Below are 22,669 nucleotides of genomic sequence, written 5' to 3'. Positions count from 1 at the left end.
TAAATATTCATATTTCCCGCGAACAATCACGGAATGGAATTCATTACCAGAAGATGTGTTTCAAAGTGAAAATTTTGTGAATTCCATTGCCAACATTGTATAAATTATGTCCTATTCATGTTTTCCATATTCTGCCTGTCTGCTGTTAGTGAATAACCCTGTATTTTATTGACTTGCAGTATTGCTTCTTGGCGTTCCGAATATTGTTTTATTTTTGCCCATCCTGCTTGGACCAACGAGGTCTGCAGTATCGTGTAAATAAATAAAATAAATGACGACTTCATACTGCGGCCTCAGTGCACTTCAAACTGCGTCGATCATCGCAGTAAGGTAGGAATTGATTCATGTAACACAAAGTCTTTCTTTCATGCCCCGTACATCTCAGAAATGGAACCACCAAGTATCGTAGCCATCACAGATAACAAACTTTTTTTGCAAAACATTAGCTAAAATTCTATAAACAGGAGAATCATTATGTTACAAGAACTCACTGCACTTGTTTGTTTTACTCTACTACTTTGTAACCACTCCCCTCTTTAATGCCTGTGGCCCTGAGGGTACTTTAAGCAAAAAATAAAATGAGTTTCAATCAACATGAAGTGTCATTTCCTTAAAATTGCACTAAGTGCTTTTGATCATTTTAAAATTCTTTGCATTTTCATGTAACAAATTATCGTTGTGAGGGAGCATGTGATACTTCGTGGTACTAATGCCCGTCAAATTGATTTGCAAATAGCAGATGACAGAGTTTGTGCATTAGTAAGTGGGAGCTTGCTGCATTGTTTCTGTTCTGGTCGTCATGGCTATAATGACTGCAAAAGAAACAAGTTGGGACTCAACATGTTACTTCTCCGATTGTCATAAAGCGCCCTTAAAAGCAACTAAGCTTGTATGTCAAATTTCTCATTCCCGCTCAGTATGATACAGAACTGTAGACTGCTGTTTTCTTAATAGGGCTCACACCTCTCTATCTGGTAAACTTCCAAACATTTCATAGTGAGGCACGTAGTTCAAGAGGACCTGTTGTCATTGTGGCGACAGTTGAGCATCTTGTGGCTTAGCATGGGCAGCTTGCAGACCAATAATCTCTCTTTTGTCCGTCTTCCTGAAAAGAGAAATGACAAAGCCATGACACACATGCAAGCAAAAAATGGCGAAACAAAAGTTAGTCCCATAAATGAGGAAAAATCACGGTTCTAGTTGAAGTGTTCAGAAACATACCCTGTGAGGATTCTGGCCCTTGATGTTACTTCCAGTGGAGACACGTTCACGGTTGACTTCTATGTCGAGAGACAATAGAGTCCAAAGGGATGAGTCCAAATATGAGCAGCGTCTTGGAGGCTGGAGTCGAAAGAAAAAAGAGCCTCAATTACTATGGTGGAAGTGTGCGTGAGTTTGTGATTCATGTATGACAGAAAACAGTGCACGAAACGCTCCATGACAGAAAAACGCACAAACACACACACACAACACTGTTTTGAGTGTGCATTTCTTTCAGTGGTGTCCTTGTGTGGGCTGTGCTTAGTCAAGTCTCGATTAGATTACAATTGTTTCTGCCAGATACTAGTAATAAACACAGTCCTCTTATTGTGTCTCAAATGCAGTTAATCTAACTGTATCACGGGAAGTACACTTGTCACTAATGTGCAGTGAATTTATCGCGGTGTATCATTTATGCAGAAACAGCCAAAACTTCATTATTTATGCTGTACTCATGTTAGCAATTTTAGCAACTTGGCAAAGTAGCAAGAGCCTCGTTTGAATTGCTTTGAAAGGGCAATAACTTTATAATTATTACTATTTTCTACTTTTAAGACATGACGACAGGAATCTGCTTTATCCGCCTCGCACGCAAAGAAATTCAAAGTTGAAAATGCGAAGCACTGCTTTTTTACTCACCGGCGCACAAGCCCAGGGGCTGCAAGGTTAATCCACTTTCGTGATTCGTCTTCAAGCAGACTGTGCTCGGTTCCAGCGATGAATTTTCGTGCTGGCCAGCACGTTTTTTCGAGCAACCAGACGCAACACGGCCAGACGCGGCAGATCACAAACGGCGGAAGCCGTGCATGCAGCCGCCAGTGAAACGCCGCAGCTGATAAAGTTCACCGTCTTTAAACACGTTCGCTTGGTGGCAGCTATCGAATGTTGGACGCATAAACTGGCTGAGGTATTATTGATATCTAATTAAAATGAACCTGCGTGATGCTGCTCAAAGGAAACGACCACCCCGTTCGCAAATATAACCGCCGTACAATTTGAATCGATAAACGGCACGGACTGCAATCGATACCAGTGGGCTGCCGCTGATCACATGTCAGTGAGGCCACAAAACCTTTATTCAAGTAACAAAGCACGGACGAATAAAAACAATAGACTGCTTATTTTGTAAAAAAATGACACTGTAACTGTGTCTGTCGGTTATTATATGTACATTAATAGCTCAAATATTGAGTCGTGTTGAGCGCCCCTAGCAGAAAAGTTGTCGCAGTTTCACCTGAAAGGCGAAGCATCAATTGCGATAGCAAATTTGTAGAGAGCTATACGGAGTAATGGTATGAGCTTTATCAGCTGTATAAACTTGGACATGCAGCAGCACCGGCAACACGCAGAACTGTTGTCGACGCCGTCTGCGTTTTGCCCGCGTTCGCTCAAAATGCGTGCGGCGTTGGTGACTTTTGCCGGAGCCTCTGATATAAATAGGCACTTGGTGCCGCAGCTAAACGTCGCCTCCCTTCCCTCCCCCTCCCCCCCTCCCCCACGGCCTCTCGCGCGTCGGAAGAAGGCGCGTTTGCTCTACATATATGGTGATTGTAAAGGAGGAAAGAGACGCCTACTTCTGCAGCCCTTAAGGGAGCACGGCGCAGAACGCGCGTTTGTTCTCCGCCGTGCGTTCACTCCCCGTGAAAGCGCGCGCCCCTCGCGCCCTTTCACTCGCACATACAGCGTTCGGCACGCGGCGACGCTTTCATCTCCATTGACGTCATACGGAACCTCACGACGACGGCGACGCCGACGGCAGAAATCTGCTTTTGAGTGTCCATATAATTGCTATCGCAATAAAAAAGTTGTCGCAGTTTCCCCCGAAAGGCGAAGCATCAAGTGCGATAGCAAATTTGTAGAGAGCTATACGGAGTAATGATAGTAGCTTTATCAGCTGTATAAACTTGGACATGCAGCAGCACCGGCAACACGCAGAACTGTTGTCGACGGCGTCGGCGTTGGCGTTATGCCCGCGTTCGCACAAAACAGGTGCGGCGTTGGTGACTGTTGCCGGAGCCTCTGGGGGCGGCTCGGTTTTCGACTACACCAGAACGGGACACTCGTCGAGCTGCGTCGCAAGTCTTTACCACCTTCTCGCCTCACAACGTTTTTACATGAATACGCACTTGGTGCCGCAGCTAAACGCCGCCTCCCTCCCCCCCCCCCCCCCTCCTCGCCTTTCACGCGTCGGAAGAAGGTGCGTATGCGCTATTGTAAAGGAGGAAACAGACGCCTACTTCTGCAGCCCTTCAGGGAGCACGGCGCAGAACGCGCGTTTGCTGTCCGACGTGCGTTCGCTCCCCGTGAAAGCGCGCGTCCCTCGCACCCTTTCACTCGCACATACAGCGTCCGGAGCGTGGCGACGATTTCATCGCCGCTGACGTCATACGGAACCTCAAGGCGACGGCGACGGCGACGCCGACGGCAGAAATCTGCTTTGGAGCGTCCATATAATTGCTATCGCAATAAAATACAAACTAAAGTATTCGACCAAATTACAGTAGCTCCACTTGCGCGCTTATGCTGGAACGCGCCGCGGTTGATTTTTCGCCCACTGTGGCCATTTGGTGAACTCGAGAGTTTCCGGGGCCTGACCGTACACAATTGCTGTCAAAACGCTGCATACGTGACAGAATGGCTTAACGCCGTTGTCGGACACTGTTAGGGGAGAGGCGGGCGAGAGCCCAGAGAGAGTCGGAGGCAGAGGGCGGCAGAGCTGCGCGCAAGCGCCCCAGTGGGAGAGCGGGTGAAAGCGCGCGTCTCTCGCTCTCGCGCGTTTTCACTCGCACATAAGTCGCGTTTGCTGTCCGCCGTGCGTTCACTCCCCGTGTTCACTCCCCGTGAAAAACTCCAGTGTACAGTGCATTGGGTGCACTATACACCAGGTGGTCAAAATTATTCCGGAGTCCCTCACTACGGCGTGCCTCATAATGAAATCGTGGTTTGGGCACGCAAAACCCCGCAAATTTTATCGATGGCAGTCTTGAACGTGGGGACGTCAGTGACCGAAGCGACGGAGGCCGGCAGGTAGTTCCATGCAGTGCTACTTATCGTGATAAAATAATCAGCATATAAGTTGGTGCGGCTGCAAGGTGCACCGGGTTTGAACACGTGGTTATTGCGGTCTATATATATATATATATATATATATATATATATATATATATATATATAGACCGCAATAACCACGTGTAATAATCATATATATATATATATATATATATATATATATATACGGGGTGATTCAGCGAACACTTTCAAAAATTCTTAAGGGTTGCCTGTGGCAGATAGCACAATTGTAGTTCATGAGTTGGTCTACTCGAAGAGGCGGACATTGCTTGCACAAGAAATTAAAATGTAGAATAGAATAATTAACAAAAATTCACTAACAAAGTTTTTAACTAATTACCTGATGGCCCATATTGCAATTTACAAATTGTAGCCGTGCAGTTCGCAAGGCGGATCCACTTGGAACGAATTCTCGGTATGACACCAGTTACGACATATGATTTCCCGAAATTTGCGGAGAAATGCATTGGCGTTACAGGTTCTTAGGTTCTTATCAAAATGTCGCTTTTTGCATTGAAGCACGAAATTAACTGGAGCGCCAATGCATTTCTCTGCAAAGTTCGGGAATTAATATCTCGAAACTGGTGTCATCCCGAGAATTGATTCCAAGTGAATCTGCCTTGCGAACTCCACGGCTACAATTTGTAAATTTCAATATGGGGCATCAGGTAATTAGTTAAAAACGTAGGTATTAAATCGTTGTTAATTAGTCGATTATGCATTTCAATTGTGCAAGTAAAGTCTGCCTTTTGGAGTAGACCAGCTCATTAACTAGAATTGGGCTATCTGCCACAGGCAACCTTAAATAAATTTTGAAAGTGTTGGCTGCAGCACCATAATATATATATATATATATATATATATATATATATATATATATTGTAATGAAGCAGAGGCCGCCCCTGTGTATGTGCCGACTGAAGAGGAAGACGAAGTACCGTGCCGTGATCGCGAGTGAGCCCTCGTGCTACGAACAGCCCTTGCAGTGCCTACCTTTACGTAGCGTTCTTGCAACGTTATCGACGACAATAAACCTCGTCGCATTTGGTGGAGGTTGCTGAGATCCTTCGCCTCGTCCTGGAGCTCCGCACTCGAACCCTGCCAACACCAACGCTATCGCCAGGCACTATGCCTGATCCAGCCACTTCGTTGCCTGCACCACCGGCTGCCACTGTAGTCTGCGCCGGCGTCCCTCTTCATCGCGACCCACCAATTTTCAGTGGGACCGTCGAACACGACGTGAAAGACTGGCTCTCATCGTACGAACGTGTAAGTGCCCATAACAAATGGGACGACCAGTCTAAGCTGTCCCACGTGTCTTTCTTCTTCGCCGACGTAGCCAAACTGTGGTTCTGCAACCACGAATCAAACTTTTCAAGCTGGTCAGCATTTAAGACACTTTTTGCCGAAGCCTTTGATCGCCCTGCTGTGCTTAAGCTACGCGCTGAACAGCGTCTGCGCCAGCGCGCACAGCAGCCTGGAGAGACATTCACCAGATACATCGAGAGAGAGAGAGAGAGAGAGAGAGATTCAACTTTAATGGTGCCAGCAATTCACGAGGGCGGACGCAGCCTCCCTCCGCCTAGCAGACGGCCGAGATCCCTTGGGTCTCAGCGGCTGCCCCGGCTAGCTGGACGGCCCAGACCTGGTCTTGCTGGTCTGAGCTGAGCAGCAGGGTCTCCCACTGCTGCCGGTTTTGAATTTTGCGGCCCTCGAAAGGAGCCGACTTCGAGCATGCCCATAGAATATGTGGCAGATCCGCCCTACATTTACATAATTTGCATTGATCGTTGTATTACCCTGGATAGAATCTGCTGCAGGCCACCGGGTTTGGATACATGTTTGTTTGCAGGAGGCGCCAGGCCACCGCCTGTTTCCTGGTTAGCGCGGGATGAGCTGGTGGGTACCGGGCCCTTCCCAGCCGATAGTAATCGGTTATTTCTTTGTAGCTGACCATGCGGTCTCCTCTCGTTCCCGGCAGCTACATCGAGGATGTCCTCGATTTGTGCAAGCGGGTAAATCCCACCATGTCAGAGGATGACAAGATCAAGCATATCCTCAAGGGCATAGAGGACGGCGCATTCCAGATGCTGCTGGCAAAAAGCCCAACGAGCGTATCCGTCCTTAGTAACCTATGTCAGAGCTTTGACGAGCTGTGCCGCCTACGTTCCATCGCCCGCCAGAACATTCAGCATACCGATTCCGTCTCGAGCATTGCGGTTTCTGCCGACCTTCTGCCAAACTCGACCCTATCGCAACATATAAAAGGTTTTATTCGGGAAGAGGTGGCCAGGCAGCTATCGCTGCTGCCTCACAGCGACGCACCTTCGGCAGCTTTGAGTCCAACGCTACAGCAAGCCATCCGGAATCAGATATCGGAAGCGCTTCCTGCAGCTCCTACAACCTCCCCACCCAATCCTATGAGTGTGCCGCTGCCCTATACCGACTTTCCCAATTACCCTACGTCGCTACCGCTCAGTTACGCAGCCGTGGTTGCACGGCATCCTCCGCCGCCAGCTTCCTTTTCATCGCCCATGCATCCGGCTTCATGTCCTGTTGCCCGACCATCACCGCAGTTTTTTCGTCCAACCGCGACGTGGCGCACTCAAGACAACCGGCCTATCTGCTTCACCTGCGGCATTGCTGGCCATGTGGCGCGCTTCTGTCGCCGCCGCACCCCAACAACGCCTACCACCTTTGAAACGCCCACCTACGCACAACAATACGCCGCCACGTCTCCGTTTTCACCGAGACGTCTTGAAACTGATCACCGATCAGAAACTCGTCGTTCCCCTTCCCCTCGTCGGCGTTCGATTTCACCCCTGCGTCGTCGAGCTCCCACTGAAGCGGGAAACTGACTAGTTCAGTTCCTGAGGCAAGAACTGCAAATACATCGACGTTCTCAAGACCTCCATCTTCGCCGCCAAATGTTATTACCGTTTTTTAGAGGGAGTACCCGCAGTTGCGCTAGTCGATACCGCAGCCGCCGTTTCCGTCATTCACGAGAACCTTTGTCGTAGGGATGGTAATATCGATGAACGATTAATCGATTAATCGACTAAAAGTACGCCGCAAAACGATTAATCGTCATCGATGTGTACCTTTAATTTAATCGGTTTAATCGATTAAAGCAGTTCGATTAATCGTTTTCCAGACAGTGACTAAAGTGGCGTGAAAATTTTGAAATCGTACTGTAGAATGCGGAGTACGAGCAATGACCACGCGGCTGCGAAGACCGAGAGCGACTGTCGACTGTTTTCCCGAGTCATGTCGAGCTGGCCAAGCGCTTCCCCGCTTTACGCGCACGTCACACAGGCTGCCTTGGGCCCGGAGAGAGGCCGCCCCCGTGGAGGAAGAAATAAACTAGGCGAGAGCATTACGTGAGGCAGCTAGTCTTGGCAAGCGAACTCACCGTCAAGCGATTTCCTTCGCTTTTTACTTCGCAGTAGGGTCAACACGTGACCCTGAGTGACAACGTATTGGCCGATAATGTTTGGTTCGCAGCAGTTTCAAATCAGTGCGCACCCGTTCAGCTGCGCTGCTGCCCTGCACCCGGCAGCATTAAACCTACCGCGCGCTCTGATGTGGCGATCACGTGTTGCGCCATTACTTCTTGACGTCAGTCGTGCTGCGATGTTCTCTTCTAATTATTCCTTCCTCCATGCCCACCCTCCTCAGCAAGCGCCATTTTTAACATACAGGGTGTTCATTTTTAAGTTTTACGGAATTTTTAGAAATCGCCTGTGGCAGGTAGCATAATTTTATCATTGAGCTGGGTTATTCGATGAGGCGCAAATTCGCACGAGAAATCGAAACACATATTCAACTAATTAACAAAAAATCACTGATTAACTTCTTAGTTAATTACTTTACGACACATATAACAATTTACGAATTGTAGCCGGTGATCTTGTCAGGCGTATCCACTTGCAATGAATTTCCAGAATGACACCAGTTTGGAGATATGCGCCATCATACTCGCCGTAAAAATGCACTGTTCCACTTAATTTTTTACCAAAATGCATTGAAGCACAAAAGTAACTGTAACGTCCATGTATTTCGTCCCACACTTTGAGAAATAGTATCTCGAAACTGATGTCATCCTGGAAATTCATTTCAAGTAGATGCGTCTTGCAAACTCACCGGCTACAATTCGTAAATTGCGATATGTGTCATAAAGTAATCAACCAAGAAGTTCATTAGTCAATTTTTGTTAATTGGTTGAATATGTCTTTCGATTGCTCGTGCTACTAATGTCCACCGCTCAACGATAAGAATTATGCTACCTGCCACAGGCGATTTTTAAAAATTCCGTAGTAGTTGTCACGTAGTAGTTACGATGAAGAAAACAGTCGCAAAACTTTGAATGACGAAACGGACTTTTTATTGGGCGAGCCTGTGCCCACAAAAGCAAATTTCACTCGAAGCACAACGATAGCCGCGAACAAAATCGGCGATCATCGAAATCTGATCAGCGGCGAAGCGCGTCGGCTTTTATACATGAGTCATCGAAGGTTCCAGAGTAATCTCTGGTACGCGCGTGTCTTCCAGAAGGTACTAGACAATTGGCGTCGCTCATACAATCAGATTACATGCATAAGCGTCGGTGACAACTGACAACGGATAGAAGCATCGATAACGTTCGAGAAAATTCCGATACTACATGGAGGCACTTCCTGCGCCGAGCGATAACGTTTAAGGTGGCGGTCCGGCAGCACCAGCCCCCCGTTTTGAGTACCTTTGGAGCAACCGCGGTGGCTCTTCTACTTAAGATATAAAGTCGTGGTATATACCATAAAAAAGCTTAATTCTTGTATATTCTAACTATAGATAATATTAAGAAATTGATTAATGTGATTTAGAAATAAATCTTCAAGAACAAGCATGAGATGCATGGTTTTTGTGAACTTTGTCTCAGTTGTGACCATATTTAGAAGAAATTACCGCATTTACTGCATTGCGGCTTGCTCTGTAGCTTTAGGACATATTTATTTCCTAGACGCAGCAAAACAATGTTAAATTTTTACTTTTTGGATAATTTGCTTTTGAAGTTTGCCAAAATATCGCAACTTCTGTTGTAAACAGCCCGGCAACTACACGCTCAAGGAAGCTAAATTTTGGACAAATTAGAGATCAAGCAATTTCCAATTGGGATGCAAAATTTCATTTATGTACCTTTCTTGGCTTTCCTAATAATGCGACCTAAATTAAGCAATATTTAGAATTCTGGTCCTACTTTTGCCCATTTTTGCGGGAAAGTACTAAAGCTACGAAGGTGCGGTGTAAAACTAATAAAGGTACATGAATGAAATTTAGCGTCCTACATGGAAATTTCTTGAACTCTAATTGTCCAAAATTTAGCTTTCTAGAGCATGTAGTGGCCGGGCTGTTTACAACAGAAGTTGCGATACTTGGCAATCTTCAAAAGCAAATTATCTAAAAAGTAAAAATTCAACATTATTTTGCTGCGTCTAGGAAATAGATAAATATGTCCTAAAGCTACAGAGCAAGCCGCAATGCAGTAAATGCGGTAGTTTCTTCTAAATATGGTCACAACTGAGACACATTTCGCAAAAGCCATGTATATCATGCTTGATCTTGAACATTTATTTCTAAATCACATTATTCAATTTCTTTATAATATGAATAGTTGGAATCTACAAGAATTAGGCTTTTTTATGGCATATACGACAACTTTATATCCTAAGTAGAAGAGCCACCACGGTTGCTCCAAAAGTACTCGAAACGGGGGGCTGGTGGCACCGGACCACCACCTTAACATTTGTTAGCCGGTGAAAAGCGGTCACCGGGGAAAGATAAACAAGTACACGTGTCAATATGAACACTCTGTATATTGCTTATTCCTTCACTAGTCACTAGTGGCAATTATAGTTAACCTCTAACAAATTAAACATTACTCTTTATCAAAATTTACACGCTTCTATGTCTTATCCTGGTTCCACCTTTCAAGCGTTAAAATAGGTACTTACGTGAATAGATAACAATGTTTCAGCCTTTTTAAAGCGCCCGAAAAAAAAGTCGATTAATCGATTAATCGACGAAAAACCCCGCATCGAAATCGATTAATCGATGATACGCTAAAGCGACGAACGATTAATCGTTAATCGATTAAAACATTTAATCGACCATCCCTACTTTGTCGCAAACTCCGAAAAGTGACTACAGCTCCCTCTGGCCTGGTGCTCGCCACTGCCAGCGCGCAGCGAATTCACCCTTCAGCTGTGTGCACGGACCGTGTCGTCATCAACGAAGTTCTGTACATAATTGAGTGTTTCGTGCTACCATCGTGCTCTCACGACCTCATCCTTGGTTGGGATTTTCTGTCACGTCATCATGCTGTCATTGACTGTTCGCGTGCCGAAGTGTCGCTTTTACCACTATGTGAATCACTGCTGACCGGCTCTCCTCATGTTGCCGATAAACTCATTGTTCATTCCGACACAACCATACCCCCTAAGTCGTCGATGGCTGTTGTCCTGTTGTCTGCTGCCGGCTGTGACACCACTGTAGTGTTCACGCCGTCCGATGTGTTTGCTCCGCGCAAGGGCATAGTTCTTCCGTTTGCCGTGCTCACTATAACATCTGGGTGAAATGTTATGCTGGTCACCAACTGCTACCAGTACCCGATCAACCTACTGCGTGGAGAGACCCTAGGGTACTTGCAGGCGGTCGACTACGTTGAGTATCTCGATGTTCCTACCGACTCCCACCGTTGTTACGTTGACGCCATCGCTTCTGTATCAGACTCATCGTCTTCAGTGTGTTTTGACAACGCCATCGACCCTGTTCTTCCCCCATCTCATCGCCGCCAACTTCTCGCTCTCACAAGTTTCTTTCTTCTTTCGACTGCCATCAGACGTCATTAGGCCGTGCCACCGTTGTTTCTCACACCATCGACACCGGTTCCCACTCCCCCTTGCGACAGCGCCCGTATCGTGTATCGGCCAAAGAGCGACGAGTCATCACGGAGCAAGTGGACGACATGCTCACACGTGAAGTCATCCGTCCTTCTCAAAGTCCTTGGTCTTCACCTGTCGTATTGGTAAGAAAAAAAGATGGCTCCATCCGTTTTTGTGTCGACTACAGACGCCTAAACAAGATAACAAGAAAAGACGTTTTGTCCACTGCCTCGAATCGATGACGCTCTCGACTGCTTGCAAGGCGCAGAATATTTCACTTCTTTGTATCTGCGCTCCGGGTACTGGCAAGTTCCAATGGCCGAACCTGACCGTCCGAAAACCGCATTCGTTACACCCGATTGCCTCTACGAGTTTAACGTCATGCCCTTCGGGCTGTGCAACGCGCCTGCTACTTTTGAGCGTATTATCGATACCATCCTTCGCAGCCACAAGTGGAAGACATGTCTATGTTACCTCGACGACATCGTCGTCTTCTCAACCGATTACCCGACACACCTCTCTCGCCTGCATGACATTCTGACCTGTCTCGCCTATGCCGGCCTACAGCTCAACCTCAAAAAGTGCCGTTTTGCTGCAAGCAAGTTAACCATCTTGGGTCACGTAGTCTCCAAGGAAGGCGTCCTCCCGGACCCAGACAAGCTCCGTGCCGTTGCAGACTTCCCGACGCCTGCGTCTATCAAAACCCTCAGAGGCTTTATTGGTTTATGTTCCTATTTTCGTCGCTTCGTACGCAACTTCGCATCCATCATGGCGCCCTTGACAAGTTTACTTTCCGCCAGTAACGGCATAGCAGCGTGGTCACTCGAATGTGATGCGGAATTTCAGCAGATGCGCCACTTGTTGACCTCACCACCGATTCTTCGCCACTACGACCCTGCTGCTCCTACGGAAGTTCACAATGACGCCAGCGGAGTTGGCCTTGGTGCGGTCTTAGCGCAACGGAAAGCTGGCTATGATAAATACGTCGTCGCTTATGCGAGCCGTACTCTGAAGAAAGCAGAATTAAATTACTTAGTGACAGAAAAGGAGTGCCTAGCGATCATCTGGGCACTAAGAAAGTTTGGCCCATACCTTTACGGCCGTTCTTTCGCCGTAGTTACTGACCACCATGCCCTTTGTTGGCTTTCTTCCTTGAAAGACCCGTCGGGACGCTTAGGACGTTGGGCGCTTCGCTTGCAAGAGTACGACATCCACGTCATGTACAGCTCCGGTCGCAAGCACTCCAACGCTGATGCGCTCTCCCGCTCCCCACTGACGCCTGACTTGGCGTCTTTGTCAGACTCCACGTCCGCCCTTTCACCGTTGACCATCATCGACATGCTCACAGAGCAGCGCAACGACCCAACACATGCAATGTTACTTGACTACCTTGCCGCTCCGTCTGATGTCCCTTCGACACGAGCACTGCGTCGCCAAGCAACCCACTTTTCCGTGCGAGACAACATTCTATATCGCCGCAACTATATGCCCGACGATCGGAAATGGCTCCTTGCTATACCTGGTCATATGCGCTCTGACATCTGCGCGTCTTTTCACGCTGATCTCCTAAGCGCTCATGCTGGCGTCCTCAAAACTTGCACAAGGTTGCGTCAGCGCTATTCTTGGCGAGGCATGTATAACTTTGTGCAAAAGTACATTCAGGCTTGTTACTACTTGCCAACAGGGAAAGACACCTACACACCGTTTCACAGGACCGTTGCAGCCGCTACCATGCCCGGCTCATCCGTTCGACCGCGTCGGTATCGACCTCTACGACCCGCTTCCATCCAGCGGGTGTGTATATCGGTGGATTATTGTCGGCGTAGATCATCTTACTCGCTACGCTGAGACTGCAGCTCTGCCGGCAGCGACCGCCCGTAAGTTGGGTTTTTCATCCTTCGCAATTTTGTTCTTCGCCACTGTGCTCCCCGAGAAATACTGAGTGATAGGGGCCGTGTCTTCTTGTTGGGGGGTGTCGAGGCCTTCCTGGCTGTGTGCAGGATCATCCACCGAAAATCGACTGCATACCATCCCCAAACCAATGGCCTGACCGATCGGTTCAATCGCACAGTTGGCGACATGTTGCGGATGTATATTTCATCCGACCACTCCAACTGGGACGCCGTACTCCCCTTTGTCACGTTCGCATACAACACCGCGACGCAAGTGCCTACCCGCTTCCCCCCCCCCCCCCTTTTCTTGTGTATGGCCGTGAGCCTTCTTGCCCTTTGGACGCCATACTGCCGTACCAACCTGACGCCGCAGAGTGCACTCCGCTTTCCGAAGTCGCCAAGTATGCTGAAGATTGCCGTCAGCTGGCACGTTCCCTCACTAGCGAGACTCAAGAACGTCAAAAGTCACGACATGACCATACTCATCAACCACCACCCAGCTTTGCTCCCGGTTCGCTTGTTTGGCTTTGGATACCAGCCCACATTCCTGGCCTCTCTTCCAAACTCTTGGCGCGTTATCACGGTCCGTGCCGTATCATCGATGCCACTTCACTGGTCAACTACATCGTTGAGCCGCTCACAGTGTCACCAGACCTGCGTCGTCGTGGGCGAGAGACAGTACATGCCAACCGCCTGAAACCGTATTACGACCCACTCATCTTCTCTGCGCCCTGAGTCGCCGGGATGGTTATGCTTCGCTCCCGGGGCATTGTAATGAAGCAAAGGCCGCCCCTGTGTATGTGCCGACTGAAGAGGAAGACGAAGTACCGTGCCGTGATCGCGAGTGAACCCCGTGCTACGAACAGCCCTTGCAATGCCTACCTTTACGTAGCTTTCTTGCAACGTTATCGACGACAATAAACCTCATCGCAATATATATGTTGTAACGACGTGGGATCGACGAGGACGCGGAGCAGCACCAACAAGGACACCTTATCAATTGTCAACAAAACCAACAACGTCTACTTCGTCTCTACGCTTAACCTAAAAGTCCGCGCTACTTCAACCTCGTCCCCACTGACACATACCCGCGGCAATATAGTTGTTCCATTGGCTCCCCCCGTAGAAAAAAAAAAAATCTTCGTCCCGATGACAGAGGCTTGGCAAACTGCGATAAAGAAAAAAAAACTGCACAGTCTTGTCAGTCTTCATAGTACGGCTTTATACGAAACACGTGAACGACCTCGGGTAAATGCCGTCGGCGTTTTGAACAGTGAGAGCCCTCCGGAACGACCTCGTAGGTGACGTCATTGATGCGTCGAAGAACTATGTAGGGCCCGAAGTATCTGCGCAGGAGCTTTTCAGAGAGCCCACGCCGACGAATAGGTGTCCAGACCCACACTTTGTCGCCGATGTTGTATGTTACGGGTTTGTGCCGAAGATTGTAGCGTCTGGCGTCACAGTCCTGTTGTTCGTGGATTCGCCAACGCGCAAGCTGTCTAGCTGCTTCTGCTTGCTGTGTGATGTCGTCAGCACCCGTCTCGTTGTCATCAAATTCATGAGGCAGCATTGCGTCTACTGTTGTCGTAACCTCACGGCCGTACACGAGACTGAAAGTTGTCTTGCGAGTGGTCTCTTGACGAGCCGTATTGTACGCGAAGGTGACATAGGGTAAAACCTCGTCCCAGTTCTTGTGCTCTACATCGACGTACATGCTTATCATGTCAGCCTGTGTCCTGTTGAGTCGTTCCGTCAGCCCGTTTGTTTGAGGGTGATAGGCTGTGGTCTTCCGGTGGGCGGTACTACTTAAACGGAGAACGATGTCCAAAAACTTGGCCATGAACGCAGTACCTCTGTCCGTGATGACTACTGTGGGAGCGCCATGTCTTAAAACGATGGATTCAAGAAAAAATTGCGCCGCTTCATCTGCTGTTCCCCGTCGCAGAGCACCTGTCTCGGCATATCTAGTGAGATAATCCGTGGCGACGATTATCCACCTATTGCCGGCAGTAGACGTTGGGAAGGGGCCCAGGAAATCCATGCCTACTTGTGCAAATGGTGTGGCAGGTACTTGAACAGGGTGCAGAAGGCCGGCTGGCTTGATGGAAGGCAGTTTGCGGCGCTGGAAATCCAGACATGTCTGAAAATAAAGTTTAACGACCGCAGCAAGTCTCGGCCAGTAGTAATTCTGCCGAATCTGTGCCAATGTGCGAGTGTAGCCCAAGTGCCCAGCGGTCGGCTCGTTGTGGCAGGCGTGTAATATTTCACGTCGAAGCGATGAGGGAACAACGAGTAAGTAGTTGCTGCCGCTAGGGGAGAATTTCTTCTTGTAGAGTATGTTGCGGCTCAAGCAGTATGACGCCAGCGCTCTTGAAAATAGCCTCGGCACGCTGTTGGTTCGTCCTTCCAGGTAATCAATCAGCGGCAGCAATTCAACGTCATCCCGTTGCTAGCGTGAAAGATCGGCAGTGTCCACGAGTCCCAGAAAGACCGTGTCGTCATCGTCTTGTGCTGCCGCCTCAACAGGAGACCGAGAAAGGCAGTCGGCGTCTGCGTGCCGTTTTCCTGACTTGTATGCGACAGCAAAGTCGAACTCTTGAAGTCAGACACCAACGTGCGAGCCGGCCAGAAGGATCTTTCAAATTAATGAGCCAGCAGAGCGAATCGTGATCGCTAATAACGGTGAAAGACCGACCATACAAATACGGACGAAATTTCAGAACTGCCCATACCATTGCGAGGCATTCTTTTTCAGTGGTATAGTAGTTAGCCTCCGCCCGGGACAGTGTCCTACTGGCGTAAGCGATCACCTTTTCGCTGTCGTCCTGCCATTGTACGAGCACCGCCCCTAGACCGACATTACCAGCGTCTGTATGCAATATCGTCAGGGCGTCTTCATCGAAGTGTGCAAGCACAAGAGGCGCTTGCATGCGTCGCCGGAGCTCGTGAAATGCCCGCTGCTGGTCTTCGCCCCAAGTGAAAGGGATATCTTCTCTGGTGAGCTGTGTTAAGGGCTACGCGATGCGCTAGAAATTCGCAATAAATCGCCGGTAATACGCATATAGTCCCAGAAAACGTCCCACGGCCTTTTTGTCTGATGGGGTCGGGAAATTAGCGACGGCAGCAATTTTATCCGGGTCAGGTCGGACTCCTTGGTTACTGACGACGTGACCGAGGAACTGGAGCTCTTGAAAACCAAAATGGCACTTTGCAGGCTTCAACGTGAGACCGGCAGATCGTATTGCTTCAAAAACAGTTTTCAGCCTTCGTAAGTGTTCGTCGAACGTTGCGGAAAAGACAATCACGTCATCCAGGTACACCAGGCATGTTTGCCATTTGAGTCCAGAGAGCACAGTGTCCATTAGACGCTGAAATGCTGCTGGCGCTGAATACAAACCGAAGGGAAGGGCCTGAAATACATGAAGTCCGTCAGGCGTCACAAAGGCGGTTTTCTCACGGTCTCTCTCATCCACTTCGATCTGCCAATAACCGCTTCTCAAGTCCATTGAGGAAAAGTAGCACGCGTTTCGCAACCTGTCCAAGGAGTCATCAATACGTGGCAGTGGATAAACGTCCTTCTTTGTGACCTGATTGAGCTTCCGATACTCGACGCAGAAGCGCAGGATACCGTCCTTCTTTTTCACTAAAACTACAGGTGACGCCCAAGGACTATTAGATGGTCGAATAACGCCATCTTCCAGCATTGTCGTCACTTGTCTTTGGATTGCCTCGTGTTCCTTTGGGGCCACGCGATAAGGGTTTTCTCGAATAGGTCGGGTGTCGACATCAGTAATGATGCGATGTTTGGTAAGTGGCGTTTGACCAACTCTTGACGCAGATGAGAAACAGCCGTGGTACTGGTTGATGAGCTCAAGAAGACGGTCTCGCTCAACGGCGGTTAACGTCGAGCTAACGTGTACAATAGGCGCAGCTGTGGGGATCGTAGATGTCGTCTCCTGCGCTAAGTGGCAGTCTTCTATCGGTATTACTTCATCGAAATAAGCGGCAGCAGTGCCTCTCACGATGTGTCGACGCTCCTTACTAAAATTCGTCAGCAAGAGTTTGGCGCTTCCGTCGATTACATTGATAAGTGCTCTGGCAATGGAGATGCCGCAATTCAGTGCTAGCGCCTTGATGTGTTCAGCGACTCTAGTCCCATTCTGCAGGCTGTCACAGTGCACGGGTACGAGAGAGCAACTCCACGGCAAAAGTATCACGTCGTCTGCAGCTGTACGTAAGCGACGTTGTGGATGCTCCTCATGGGTGACATTATCCGAGTTCGTGGCAAACGTAATGCTTCTGTCGCGGATGTGAATCACGGCACCATACTCACGCAGGAAATCCATCCCCAATATAAGTTCCTTGCAACACTCAGAAAGAATGACGAGGGTGGCGACGAAGGTTGAACCGGCGATTAAGAGTCGGGCTGTGCATTTTCCGACAGTTGTCATCAACTGACCTCCGGCGGTTCTTATGTTGGGTCCGTGCCATATGGCGTCTTCACCTTCCTTAGTTTGTCAGCGAGCTGTAAGCTTATGATTGAAAAATGGGAGCCAGTGTCAAGAAGAGCGGCTATTGGTGGCCGTCAATGCGAAAGATGAGGTCGGCGCTGACGACGGCGGTTACGTCTTTCGTAGTTGAGTCTGTCGTATTCGTCGTTGCATTCACCGCCTTCGCCGTACTCGTCGTTGCAGTCGTCGGAGTCTTTACATCGTCGTACGTCGATAATGGGGGGTATGAAGAACTTCGAGTACTGGCAACCTCACCCCCGGAGGTCGCTGCGTCTAGTTTCCCCGTCGCGGGCTAGGGGACCTGCCCCTAGTGACGTCGGCAAAACTGCGACGAGTCGGTGAATTGTAGCGCGCAGGAGATGGCGAAGGAGAACGTGATCGGGGAGTCGTCGTATTTTGCGGCTGGACGTTCACATGAGCGTCGTAGGCGCGTCGACCGTCATACGGAGAATAGGCGTAGTTGGCAGGAAAGCTTGGATATTGGGCGGCGCGGTAGTTATTCCATTTGTGGCAAACTCGATACACGTGTCCAGCTTCGCCACAATGGTAGCACACTGGTCGGCGGCCGACATTGCGCCACAAACGGTTTTCCGACGCTGATAGTTCGGTGGCAACTCTCCATGGAGCCAAGGATTGGCGTGCCTGTGTCGAAGATACGGCATTGTTTGTGGTGGAGTGATCGGCGAGGTCGGTAGAGTCGACGGGGGTGACGATATCGACTCTGTTTGTAGCGTAGGTGATGGTCTCGTTGTGGGTGTCAACGGCGGCGAAGTTACGTTGACTGGACGGCGAACAGCCTCCTCATAAGTAAGGCGCCGCGGCGCGTTACCACAGTCTGGCGATAAAAAAGCTTGCCGGACTTCTTCCCGGACCACATCAGCTACAAAAGATACCGTTGGCGCCGGTTCCGTACCCGCACTAACAAATCCGAGCTGCCGAAGCTCTTCTCGCACAACCTCTCGGATAACTTCACGCAAAGGCTTGTCGTTACTCGCAGCCAGTACGGAAGTGTTCGCCGCCGAGTTACTCGTGTCATGCTGGCGGTATCGTTGCTGTAGGGCCCGTTCAATGGCTGTGGCCTCTTCTGTGAACTCCGCCACTGTTTTCGGTGGATTTCTCGCAAGGCCGGCAAACAGTTATTTCACTCCCCGCAACAGATACCGCAGCTTTCGCTTCTCTGGCATGTAAGGGTCTGCCCTGTGGAAAAGACGGGCCATGTCTTCTGAGAACGTAGCAACGCTCTCATCGGGTTTTTGAATGCGTATTTCAAGGAGCCGCTGCGCATTTTCCCTCCTGTCGATGCTTGTAAATGTATCGGTCTTGTATTATTCTTGTTGAACTGGGGTCTGGGGATGCGTCACGCAGTGGGCAATCCTGGACCATGTGTTGCAGGGTGTCTGGGACGTCACAGTGGGTGCATGTGTATGAGTACTGCGTAGGATAGAGTCTGTGCATGATTATTCCGTGTACATAGGTGTTGTCTGTAGGCGGCGGAGGATGACTTCTTCCTCTTTGCTCAGCCTCTTGTGTGGTGATGGGTACGTTCTTCTGCTGAGTCGGTGGTGTTGCAGAAGTTCCGAATACTTTAGGGCGATGTCTTCAACGTTGGTGGCCAGCCTAGTGTGGGACGGCAGGAAAGCGCGGCTGGTATGCTCGCGGGCTGCAGCGTGTGCCGCCTCATTTCCTGTCATGCCCTGATGGGCTGGAATCCAGTTGATGTGGGTGTCGGGGAGGGGGCGCGGCATGACGCAAGCGTTTTTTGCCGCTAGCGTGGCCGTACCCTAACGCAGCTGCGGGCCACACCAACCGGCGGCGCGCCGCTGCGGCACCCATGTGACAGCATAGACTCCCCCCCTTCTCGAACATCCGTCAGCTCCGTCCGGGAACTGACGCATGCAGAGGATTGTGTGAAACGAGTTTCCGGCTTACACCGGACGCGAGTACGAAACGAGCGGTCGGGCGAGTCCGCATGCACCAGTTTCCCGCGTGCACGTCACGGAAGCGGGCCGGTCTCATTGGTCTCCATCACCCGCGGCACGCGGCATACCAAAAAAAAAAAAAAAAAAAAGGACGCATGTCCACGAAGTGAATGATGAGTGGGCGAAGCACCGGGGGATCATTCGGATAACCTTAAATCCTCCGTATATATATATATATATATATATATATATATATATATATATATATATATATATATCAGTGGCGTAGCCAGATATTTTTTTCGGGGGGGGGGGGGGGCAGGCTCAAGTTGCAACGCGGCCTCCTCCTTATAAAAGTTGTCGAGGCATCAAATACATGAATAATAACTACATTGCCATTGCCAATGCCATTGTATATTAGGTGCTGAAAACGAATTATTTAACGCTACGCACAGTCAAGACAAGTAAATTATGTGTTTGTTTCATAAAAGAATAGCTTCGTATGTCCCAAAAATTGTGGCAGTAATAGCTGATATCAATGCTTCCGCGTTTTTTTTTTTTCTGGTCTATCTAATAAGCAAAGAAAATATCACGTGAACTTTAGAACTATATCAGTTCGAAACCAGCAAAGCAGTGCATGCAGCTGGTATGAAAAACGTAAAGGCCATAAAATGAACAAGTTGACAAATATTTTGATGAATCTTTGTCATTTAACAACCTCGTTTGCATTTTTGTACATATGCAACGGTCAGGGAAAAACCTCAATGACGCTGTCCTTCGTTGCAACGGATTGCGCAGCAGCAGATGTTACCGCTCGTATATTGTAATTGCAGAGAAATTATAGTTGCAACAACGAGTACATATAAAAAGCAGAAGTTCCGCAAAATATACATTAGAAATGCGAAGATAGAATGGAATATACAAATGGCAAGATAAACGGCAAGAAAGTGTAGCGTGAAACCAAGTTCACTGCTTGTATACACAAAACCTCGCAACAAGATATTTAAATATACGTACAAGTCTGCAATAAATCTACGTATCTAAGGAAACGTCATTGTATATAATGCGTCAAACAAGACAAATAAACATGTTGCGCAGTCACAGATAGTAAACTTCACGCATACGAGTATAAAGACAGACGATCCCAACCTTTAATAATAAAATTCTGATTCTGATTCTGATCCAGACAAGAACAAAACTATGATCTCAGAAATTGTGATATGCATTTGGGCCATGCTGCGATCGCGACAGCACCATGTGGCTAGAATAAGAGAAAAAGAATGCAGAAATCAATACAAAAATGCGTATTTTAACTGCCTGCACAGCGGCAACAATTATTCTGCACCCAAAGTCAAAGAAGGGTATTGCTTCGTTTAAAAAAAGAAGTAAATCCATGTAGCTAAAAGGGAAAGAAAAGGACAAACGAAAGCCACAGATGATGCGGCAAGTTGATTTACCCAACATCCGAGTGCGTTTTTGGGAAACGCCGCGTGTGCCGGGCTTTCAATGAGCAAGGTTTGTTAAAATTGGTTATTGATGTCCCCGTAATTTTTGTATTGCCAGGATAATTTTGATTATCATGCTAACTGTTACAACAAACGGTGAAAATTTCTGTGGTTTTAAAAGCTAATGAACAGTCATACGTTTTCATAATTACGATCTTATATAGGAACGTGAAGGAACAGATATTTTTACAGGCATTGATTTTTGCTGCTTCGCTATCTAAACGATAAACTTTACTCGGCGGGGAGGTTTAGTGAAGCGTTCAGTAACTTCGGACACGTTGATGGCGACGTCTCTGTCGGTGTATAGAAGCGCCAGCATAACCATGCGTTCCTCATTGTAAAGCGCAAGTGGTTTTTTTAGTAATCTCATGTTTGAAAATCTCTCTGCGCTGGCAGTGGCACTGGAAGGGCGACTAGAATATGCAGCAGTTTGTACTAGAGCACTGCACGGGCCGATTTTTTCAGCCCGGACCCGGCCCGGGCCCGTTTTTACGTTGGGCTGCCCACCCGAGCCCGAACAAAACTTTCATGGCGAGACCCGGGCCCGGCCCGGGCCCGGAAATAATCTACGTTACCCGCCCGGCCCGGCCCGCCACCCCTTTACCTCAGGCCCGAACCCGGCCCGATACCGAAAAATACATGTTTGTCAGAGTTGAGACGCCCGAGAATAACTCGCTGCACGTTACATGCACGCCACCAGAAAGCCCGAGCCCGGCCCGGGCCCGGGTCAAAAAGCACACGCCATGCCCGAGCCCGGCCCGAGCCCGTGAAAAAACTGCTCTACCCGGCCCGGCCCGGCCCACGGGCCGGGCCGGGCCTGGGCTTTCGGGTAAGCCCGAGCCCGTGCAGTGCTCTAGTTTGTACACATGTACATATAACCTGCAGTCTCCATGAGAGAGGGCATCTATTCCTGTGCTGAAACCTAAAAACACTTCGATATCGTTTCCTCAGCACCACGCTCGACAAGGTAGACAGCCGTCCTCTTACGGAAGCCTCAATTCTTGGTCCCTGGTCCCAGCCGACGTCGGAACGAACTGCTTTAAAAGCGCTATTACGCTTTTTAAAAGAAACAGGACTTAGTGAAAAACAATAGAATGTGCGGACTAATACGTTTCTTTTAGTTTTCTTTTTAATCTTCTTTTGTTTTCTAATATTTTCTGCCCTTACCCCATCCCCCTGTGCAGAGTAGCCAATCGGACACTTAACCTGATTAACCTCTCTGCCTTTCACCTCTTATTTTCCTTCCTTCCTTCCTTCGATATCGTTGACATCCTTGTTTACGTACCTTGCACAAACAGTAAGCTGTTCGATTCCAGCAATATCCGTCGTTTCGTCAGCAAGTACGGAGAAGCAGCCTGCAGTGTTCACTTTTGCATCTAGGCTTTCTTTGATAATTTCACCGCACATTTCTATAATTTGGTTTTGTACGTCTGGTTTAAATACGAGGTATTACTGGGGCAACTTTCCAAATGGTTCTTCAGATGTCCACAATCAGCTCGCATGTGAAGAAGCGTTCTGGAAATACCAGTATTTTCAGCGGGGGCTTTACTTAAATCCATAGGACCAGTGTCCCTATCGCCACGGAGAGCAAGA

Source organism: Dermacentor silvarum, chromosome 5 (assembly GCF_013339745.2).
Source record: "Dermacentor silvarum isolate Dsil-2018 chromosome 5, BIME_Dsil_1.4, whole genome shotgun sequence".
NCBI lineage: Eukaryota > Metazoa > Arthropoda > Arachnida > Ixodida > Ixodidae > Dermacentor > Dermacentor silvarum.
Note: the sequence above shows the minus strand (reverse complement) of the source record.